The sequence below is a fragment of the Mchenga conophoros genome, linkage group LG23 (genome assembly GCF_057382185.1).
Source record: "Mchenga conophoros isolate Kocher_MC1m ecotype Shallow Benthic linkage group LG23, M_conophoros_male_GT1.1, whole genome shotgun sequence".
In the NCBI taxonomy this organism is placed as follows: domain Eukaryota; kingdom Metazoa; phylum Chordata; class Actinopteri; order Cichliformes; family Cichlidae; genus Mchenga; species Mchenga conophoros.
The window spans coordinates 31,773,561-31,782,693 of NC_140547.1; the positions used below are offsets into that span (position 1 = coordinate 31,773,561).

The following is a 9,133-nucleotide window of genomic DNA, read 5'->3' on the forward strand; positions in this document are numbered from 1 at the left end:
TAGTTCCAGCTGTGTTCCCTCCTGTTTCCACACCTCTCATTGGCTGTGTCCCAATTCAGGGTCTGCACGCTTGAAGTACGCATTTCAAGTGCGGTTACGTCACCGCCACGCGACGATGGCTGTCCAAATTCGAAGTGTGCTTCAAATGCATACTCCAAATGCGCCGTCGATTTCCCCAAATATCAAGCGTGGTCCGGTGCACGCTTCGTGGTCCCATATATCCCACAATTCATAGCGCGGCGGTGGGTGTGGATAATCTTGCCGCAAAATACGGCAGAAGAGGTTTTTTTTTTTTTCAAACTTTATTGAAATTATAAAGTGAACAGTCAATCATTCCAGTTCAGTTTGTACAATAGACATACAAGGCGAATAAGAGTAACAATATACAGTACAATGAAATAAGAAGGATAAATAAATAAGGGAGAAAAAAGAAAAATAGAAAAAAAAGGGGGGGGGGGGATGTGACAGACTTCATAACAACTTTGTACTTGAAAGTTGTGACAGCTCATTCGTTAAACATTTCTGAATGAATTTCAATCAATGATAAACCTTTTTTATTGGAAGTTAATTTAAGAGAGTTTAAGTAATATTCAATTTATATATTCTTTTGTGTTTGCTTATGTATTCACTCTGTGCAAAATAGGGAATGTTTGATGATGAGTGTCAAAATATATAAATAAATAATAAATAAAATTAAGTTTGAATGTGTTGAATGTGACTGTAGTTTCTTTTAAAATTTTTAAAGCTATTGTGATATTATGATATTATGGTTACCGTGAATTTTTCAGGGAACTATTACAGCGTACAGAAAATATAACATTGTTACATCCATAGCGGTGACATTCAAACTTCAGTTAACTCATTCACTGCCAGCCATTTTCAAATGGCTGGCAGTGAAACACAACAAGACTTGCACCACATTTTTGTCTCACTGCGCAATCCCTTACGTGCGCAAACCCTGCACCTCCTTGCAGGTCTACTTTTACTGCTGGTGGGCTTCAGTTCAACTTACGTTGACTGCCATTGACGTCTATAGACGTCAATGGCAGTGAATGAGTTAATATTGTTGGGTTCAGCTATTCAGCATTCCGAATATTTATCTATGAATCCACTATTATCAGCCACCTATTGGCTCCAGTCAATGGGCACCGAAGCCATTCACTAGTATTCCCACTGATCTCCCCTTATATCCCCAGTCCTTGCTACCTTGGCCGACCCTCAGCTCCCCCACCACCCAGCTTCCGCCTATTGATTGCTACCGCGCCACCCTTCTCTGTCGCCCCTCAAGAGTCTGAACGTTCTCTGATCTGAAGCGACACCACCACTTACCCAAGGCAGCAGTCCTCCCAGAAAAGGCTGAGCTATCCCAGAGTCCCTGTGGTGGGCAGCCCTCTGTCCCTCTGTTCTTATGGTTCAGTCACCATTGAGCAAAACCACATGGGAGCTCCACTCCTGTGCCGGCCTCACCCACAGTGGTTCCACTGAAATCCCTAAACACCAACTGTGCAGTGTTTTGCTCATGTCTCTCTCCCTTTTTTTTTTGCCTGCAAATCATGAAATAAGAGAGATTACTCAACTGTGCAAAAAATTAGAGTTTTCATGGAATTCACTTTTTCAAAACAATAAGATATTCCTAATTAGACGGCCGTTTTCTGATTACACTCGAATGAAGGAAAAATAACGCTTGTCTAACGCAACGCCTTATCTAACGGGTTCAAGTTGTGTTGCTGATGCTGTCTCATTGCATTTGAGATGTTGCTGCATTCCCTTCCTGTTCTGACACATGCTATAACGGCTAATTAAATGTGATGGCTGATATTATTCAATTCGGAAACAGTCGTACCTCAAAGAGCAAAGAAAATTACAAAATTGATTTGATGACAGCTAAATTGCAAGAGAAGGCCTTGATTTAACCAGCCAATGTAAATGAGTCTAATTTAGAATCGTGTAATGTGGCCAGGAGAACGTGGCGGGAAATGATCAGGCTGGCCAGTCACAGATATTAAAATGAATTATATCTAATCGGAATTTTAGTCACGCTACATTAACTAATAGAAAGTTATTAACATTTCAAGAGTGTGGGGAGGGGAAAAAAAGCTTTTGCCTGCAAAATTAACAGTGGCTGGGCTGACCCGTGGGCCTGCCGATGTGAACACTGTAATGACAGCATAATGGCATATTTACATTTAAAACCTCGCTGGCTAATATTCCGATTCCGAATTAGACGTGAAGTCGAGGAATATTTGGTTTGGCCTTCTGGCCTTTCTGCCGAGGGTTTCTCCGATTTCAATAGTAAAGTCTAACTTTTAATTTCTTTCGCCATTTCTGCCTAATCTCTTTATTTTTATGCACCCTCCCGTCTTTGGTTTGGTTATAGTATGTCTTTTATCTGGCATGTTACGGGAAAGTGCCAACTCCTTCTCTTGTTGCCTTTATTCCTGCTTTCATCCTTTCATGAGAGTATATCTATAGAAATATTGTGTTTCTCTACCTGTGTCGTCTTTGTTCCCTCTCTCGTGACGAGCCCAGCATGTCTTTAGGCTAGAAGGCCATCCCTGACAGCTATTTTACCTCTGGCAACTGAGTTTTGTATTTTAAGCGTTTTACTTTTATATTAATTTTCTTTGCTCACCAATATCACTTCAGTCTCTTGTGCGTCTTCAATCTGCCTGGTTTTTTAAGTTCAAGGACTGCTAAGAACACAGAGGAGTGCTTAAAGATGCAGCTTTTGAGGCTGTTGATACCTGCCAGGTTTTGCTAATTTTCAAAGGACAGCGAATATCCATAATGAAACAGCGCCCACTAGTCAGCCAAGGACAACTTAGGCATTCAAAGATGTTTCATCACTTATCACACACACTGCCCACTAAGCCATTAGTATTCACAACACATTAGAAGTTTCATGGACATCATACAAGCCTATTCAGATTAACTCAAAGCATAGTCAATCCTTAATAAAGGCATCAAAATCTTTCAGTATTCACAAAGTTTGTTTTCATGACTGGGAGGTTATTCAAATTCCAGTGTTTTTCAGTAAGTGAATAGAACAATTTACAAGCACACAATGTGTATATGTGTCTGCATATGTGTGTGTATCTCCAAGTGTGTGTCTGTTATTGTTTCTGGGTTTCGCCAGAGTTGGGCTGACCTCTGGCTCGACACGTTCAGCGCCAGACATCACCGGTCCTCTGCTCTCCTCATTTCCACTCCTCCGCTCGTCTGCAACAACTCTGTTCATCCGCAGCAAGCGATGAAATTTTTACACTGAACAGACTGTCTTTTTTTTTATAATTTAGCATGGCATGGGGATGAGCAGGAGTAGAATAGCTAGTGCGGCGTAGTGATGTGGGTTTAATGTTTGATAAAAAAAATAAAGAGAGAACATCATTCAACAAGGTTTGTCATTGCGAATTTAAAAGCACTGTGGTTTCAGAAAGGGTTAGCTTGAGTGCGTGCATCTGTGTTTGCATGAGGGAGAGAGATACATGAGGAGAGACAATACTGGATTCATGCATGTCAGGGTCCAATCGTAAAATGTTCCCTGTGCAAAATGTACGATGGTATTTGAGAAAAACATGAATGCTCGCTTCTCTGTGTCCTTTTAGGTTGACACTTTTAGCTTTTGACATTCATATGGTACTCGTGTGTGTGTATGTGTGTGTGTGTGTGTGTATACCTTGTTCGTGGCAGTGGTGGACTGTTTAAAAGGGGGGAAAAAGCAACAAAGAGCATCTTGGGCTCTGACGTTCAGCCAGCAGACCTTCCTCTCAGCCCACCATCTGCTCCCCAGGTCAACCCCCCCACCACCACCAAACACACGCACCGTTCTTGGTGCCTGTGAGCTTAGTAGCTGCTTTAGAATGCACTGATGTGTGAAGCACTAAGAGAGCAAGCTTGGATTTTCTGTCTACTACAACTTCCCCCAGCAGCCACTTTTAAACACCTCTTTTAAAACAGGAAATTCTACTGCACTTTAATGCAGAAACACCTCGCACTAACCTTGAAAGCAACCATTTGACTTTATTTTAGTCCTGACCAAAAAAACCAAAAACCCAAGAGACAAAGAGATCAGCAGCATCTTCAAGGGTCTGGATAATATTAGTCCCTTAAGGCCCTGATTTCTTGGCAAGTTTCCAATCACGAATTTGCAATACTGTTTCATTTAAAGTACCAGTTTACTGCCTTTTTGTGCAGTACCTGAATCACTACATCAGAAAGTTTTGCTTATCAAGGTGAAAAAGACTTGTGTTTTTATACTAGATTTAGCCATTAATGAAGCTGATAAAGTTTTAAGACATATATTTAACAAAAGTATAACTTATTTTTCCAACCTTTTTTGGCTTTTTATTTGAAATTTTTTGAAATTTGCTTTTTAAAAAACCCCCAAATTCAATAGTTCTTCTGTGCATATGTTTGTTTGTTTTTTAATGCTCCAAAGACCACTGAAATTAAATGGCTTCATACTCATTGAGATAGGGGCTTCAAAGTAACCACTCGTAGACATAGATGGGAGTGGTTGTATTTACCATGCTGTTAACACTAAAATAGGGATTGTGATCTCATAAGTTTGGAGATATTTTGTTTTCGGAAACACATTTTTGAGCCTGTGGCTTGATAACATGTGTTTTCATGTTCCAATTCAATTGGTTCTTGAGAACCAACAACTCATTCTCTTCCACTTATCCTTGTCAGGGTCACAGGGGGGGCTGTAGCTCATCCAGTCTAACAGAGAGACAGACAGCCATTCACACCTATTTGTCAATTTAGAATTGCCAATTAACCTATCCCCACTAACTTCAGTCAGAGTATCCGGGAGAACATGCAAACTCCACACGGAAAGGCCCCGGCCAGGTGGTGGAATCAAATGCAGGACCTTCTTGCTGGGAGGCAACAGTGCTAATGCCCGTGCTACTACAGCAACTAAAATCACAAATGTAAAGTTCATGGTGTCACTAAAGGAGAAGTTATCCTTAGAAGTTATCATTAGAAATGACCACATATTGTGTGGGATTTAAAAATTCACCAATGATAAAATGGTAAATGGACTGGATCTTATATAGCGCTTTTCTACTCTAGCTGAGCACTCAAAATGCTTACCTACAAGCCAGGATGGATCTATACTTTTATGTTGTTTCCAAATACTGACCGTAGCAACTGAATGTTGCAGCCCAAATCAAGATCCAAGACCTGCCGACATTTTTCCAATCTATTGTCCATTTTTGAGGAGCCAAAATTGTCGCTGATCTCTGTGGTCCTCTGATGCTCTATCCCATCTGCTTCAAGGGTTGACCTGCACTCAGAAATGGTCTTTTGCATAGTTTGGTTTTCACAAATGACTATTTGAGTTGCATTTCTATCAGCTCAGTCTGGCCATTCTTGGCATTTTTTGTGCCAAGAGAAGTGATTGTTTTCTCTTTTTCAGAGCATTCTCTATAAATCCTGGAGACGGTTATCCGGGGAAAACCCTGGTAGATCAGCAGCTTTTGAAATACTCAAACCAGCCTGTCTGGCACCCACAAGCATGCCATGTTTAGAGTCACTTAAATCCCTTTTGTTCCCCATTCTGATGCTCGGTTTGAACTTTAGCAAGTTTTCTTGACCATGTCTCCTTGCTGAATTGAGTTGCTGTTGATTAAATATATATATCAACAAGCAGCTAAACAGGTATACCTAATAAAGGGGCAGTGAGTATAATTTCTTTTTAGTGAATTATACATGCATTTTCTAGCGCACGTCACAAAGTAGCAGAAACCCTGTATAATTACCGTAAGAACCATAACTCATGCTTTGTGTGAGACAGCTGACAAGTAAAAAATAGCTACTTGTCATTGAAAGGACAAGACCTGACTATGACTATGAATCAGTACCACTGGTTATGTGATTGCAGAATGTGTATGCTATGCTATGTGTTAAATGTTAAATGCTACAGTTCGTCAAGCCAGCAGAGGACAGTGAAACTGCAGTGATGTTAAGTGTTAAATATGTGCTTCACTGTGTCCTTCAAGCAACTGCCTGCATCAGTCTAAACTTACCAGCAAACACCTCTGAGATCTTCAAAGTAAATGTGTGTTTTTGTGCAGTCTCCAAGGTATGCCAAGCAATTTAATTGTTGTTTTCTTGATTTTCACGTTTTCAGACTGCATCAAAGACTCTCCAATAATTTTCTTTTACTACCTACCGAGTTATTTTGATGTATGCACTATGCTGGCCTTGCTTTATATAATTATGCTCACGGTGATGGTCAGTTAAGGGTCTGCATGAAAAAGACTAAGAGAAAGTCAACGAGAGTGCAGACATCTGCTGATCTTGTTTTTTATGTTTATGTATGGAGATATGCATCATAGAGACAGCATGCTTGTATGTGTTGAATTGGAGATCTGCATCTATGTACGTTAGTACATGTAAATGTGGATAAAAACAAAACAAAACAAAACAAACTAAAAAAAAAATTCTCCCCCTACCACTTTACAAATGAAATCAGTGCTGTGAGGCGGTGGATTAATATCATAAGGAAGGCCAGAGTGGGCCATTAGAGTGGTGTAATGTTGCTCTGGGGCCTTCTGATGGATGGCCATCGGCGCTACGGCCCTATTTGCACACAGTCACCTCTGTGGTAGCTGCTATTAGCAGGACATGGGAGGTAAGGGCTAAGGGATGGTGGTGAGGTTGCTGTACCAAGGTTTTATTATTAGAGAGGTGTATGTGTTTGTTTTCCACTGTATGTGCCGGTGTGAGTATGCGAGTGTGTTCAGATTTGTGTATTTGTGAGCATGTGTTACTGCAATTATGAATGAGTGTGCGCGCGCATGTGTGTGTGTGTGTTTCGACTCTTTAACAGACAGATGTTGCGCTCCCCACTCTCCACTCTATCTAACGTGTCTGTCTCTCTCAGTGGACGGCGGTAGTAGGCAGCAAACACACTCAGTGTAATTAAGACAAATTAGCCTGGATGGCAGCTTTCAATAACACCAACATGTGTTAGGAGGTTTTTACAGAAGAATACAATCAAAATCATCATTAGCTAATCAATTATAGAAAACAGAGTCAAATTTTCCACCTTGAAGCTCTTGTGGATTAATAAGACGCATTTATATTTTAAATAGGTTTATCTTATCCCTCTCTCCTTCGTGCTACTTTCATAACTCTTTCTTTCTTTTTTTTATTTGGCTGAAAAACGGCAAATTGGAATCAGAAAGCCTTTATTGTCATTGTACTTGGCAATACAATTTAATTAGGAGTTTTATGCCTATGTGCTGCTTTAAAATAAATAAACACATACAAGCATAAAGTGCAATATAAATTTTACAGATAAAATGACACATTTTAAGTTCATGTTTTGGTGCATGGTAGGAAACAAACAACTACTGACAGCCCTGACAGTATAAAATGTTTCTTCCAGGTCTGAAAAATGTTGACGTCTGTGGTTGTAAAAACACTTCTGATCTTATAGAAGTCTTGGGGAAAATAACTTTCTGGCTTGACTTCTGATTCTTCTGATTGCCTAATGAGTTTTCAGCCAAGTTGTTAGGTAGTGTCAGACCCACCCGGTGAATACTCCCAATGTGAGTATTCAAAACAGGAATTCAGATATCACTGAATAGCATCCTGGTACCTGGATCCATCTTTCATACTGTCTATGATTAAAACACTATAGTTGCCTATGCCGCCTCCATACTTGGCTTCCGGTTACCAACTTTCTTAGAAACAACACGTTTCCAAACATCGAATAAACAATCCTGCTTAATTAGACATAGGGTTTTAAAGAGCTCAGCAATAGCTTTTCATAACTGCACAATAACATTCCTAACTAAAACTGCAGTCAGTTTACAGTGTTGCAAGTTGTTTTTGTTGTTGTTTAAAAACGCAAATCCTCCCATAAAATGCTGATTGTATAAACTGGAGGTGCACAGTACATAATGTAATGTTAAATGACTGACTCAGTTAACTAAACTTACTGGAGGCCTTAATTCTCTTCATGTCAGCCCTCCTTTGTGCTTTCTTTTTTTGCCATTTTCTCTGATTATCTTCACTTTTATCCCCTCCCCACGTTTTCACTTTCGAAACTTTTTGTTCAGATATGCAGCTTACAGTACTACGAACAGTTAACAGTAAGTTCTGAACAATGGGTGCTTGATTTCAGACAAAAGCAGCTCATCATTTGTATTTGACCCTTGTGAAATGAAATGAAACAAATACATTGTATCATGTTGTCACTAGGTAAACTAATAACTAGTTGTTTGAAAGCACTTGTTTAATAGATACTGTAATCCTAGAAGAGTAAAACTAAACAGTTTCATCCCTTAAGATTCTTTTAGATTTGCTCAAATTCACCTCTTTTTCCTCTTAGTGCCCCTTTTTTCAATGCTCTCTATCTCTCTTTGTTTTTTTTGCCTCATTCTCTCTCCGTATTCTCCATCTCTCTGTCTTGCTCTATCACTCTCTATGTCACTCGCCTTCTCCTCACATCTCTCTCCATCTCCCGCAACATTTCAAAAGAATGAATTACTTTGGGCTGTCACTTGGCCCTGGCCGAGAATTCATTTTTGTGGGTCAAGTGTTTCAAACTGTCATTTTTGACAGGAACCTTCTCATATAATAACTACATGGATGGACCTTGACTTGGGGTGTTTTAGTTTCTCTCTCACCCTCTCTCACTCACTCTTGTCTCTCTCTCTCTCTCTTCTCTTCATATGCATTCCAAAAAGATCTCATTGTTGGTGCCAAAAGAAGGAGCTGGAGAGACAGGGAACGTGGAGAGTGAAGTCTTGAAAAACGTGGTGTCGGAGAGATCAGTGCCAGTATTTAACTATGGCAAGGTCTACAACATAAGTAAGTCATGGAAAAAAAGGAAAGTGCATAAAAACATTATGCTCACATGTGTGAAGTCAAGTAAAGATGGAATTGAATGAATTTAAAGCCTCTGTGTGTGTGTGTGTGTGTGTGTGTGTGTGTGTGTGTGTGTGTGTGTGTGCGTGTGTGTGTGTTTAGACATCTTTGTGAGGACAGAAAATTGGAAGTTTATTATACTTCTGGGGACCAACAGTCACTTATTGAGACAATATACCTGTCCCCACAAGATTGAAGGCACTTTGAGGCTCAAAATGTGGTTTTAGTGTCAGGGTTACAGTTAGCC

The 9,133-nt window shown here is 40.0% G+C and overlaps 1 long non-coding RNA gene across 1 annotated transcript in view; it reads left to right on the plus strand.

The window, feature by feature from the left end:
- The window catches only part of LOC146547628 (uncharacterized), a 45,243-nt gene extending 36,391 nt beyond the window's left edge, over positions 1 to 8,852 (plus strand). The window contains exon 3 of the long non-coding RNA XR_014890636.1: positions 8,706 to 8,852. This is a non-coding gene — a long non-coding RNA (uncharacterized LOC146547628). The remainder of the gene's footprint in view (positions 1 to 8,705) is intronic.
- The last annotated feature ends 281 nt before the right edge of the window (positions 8,853 to 9,133 follow it).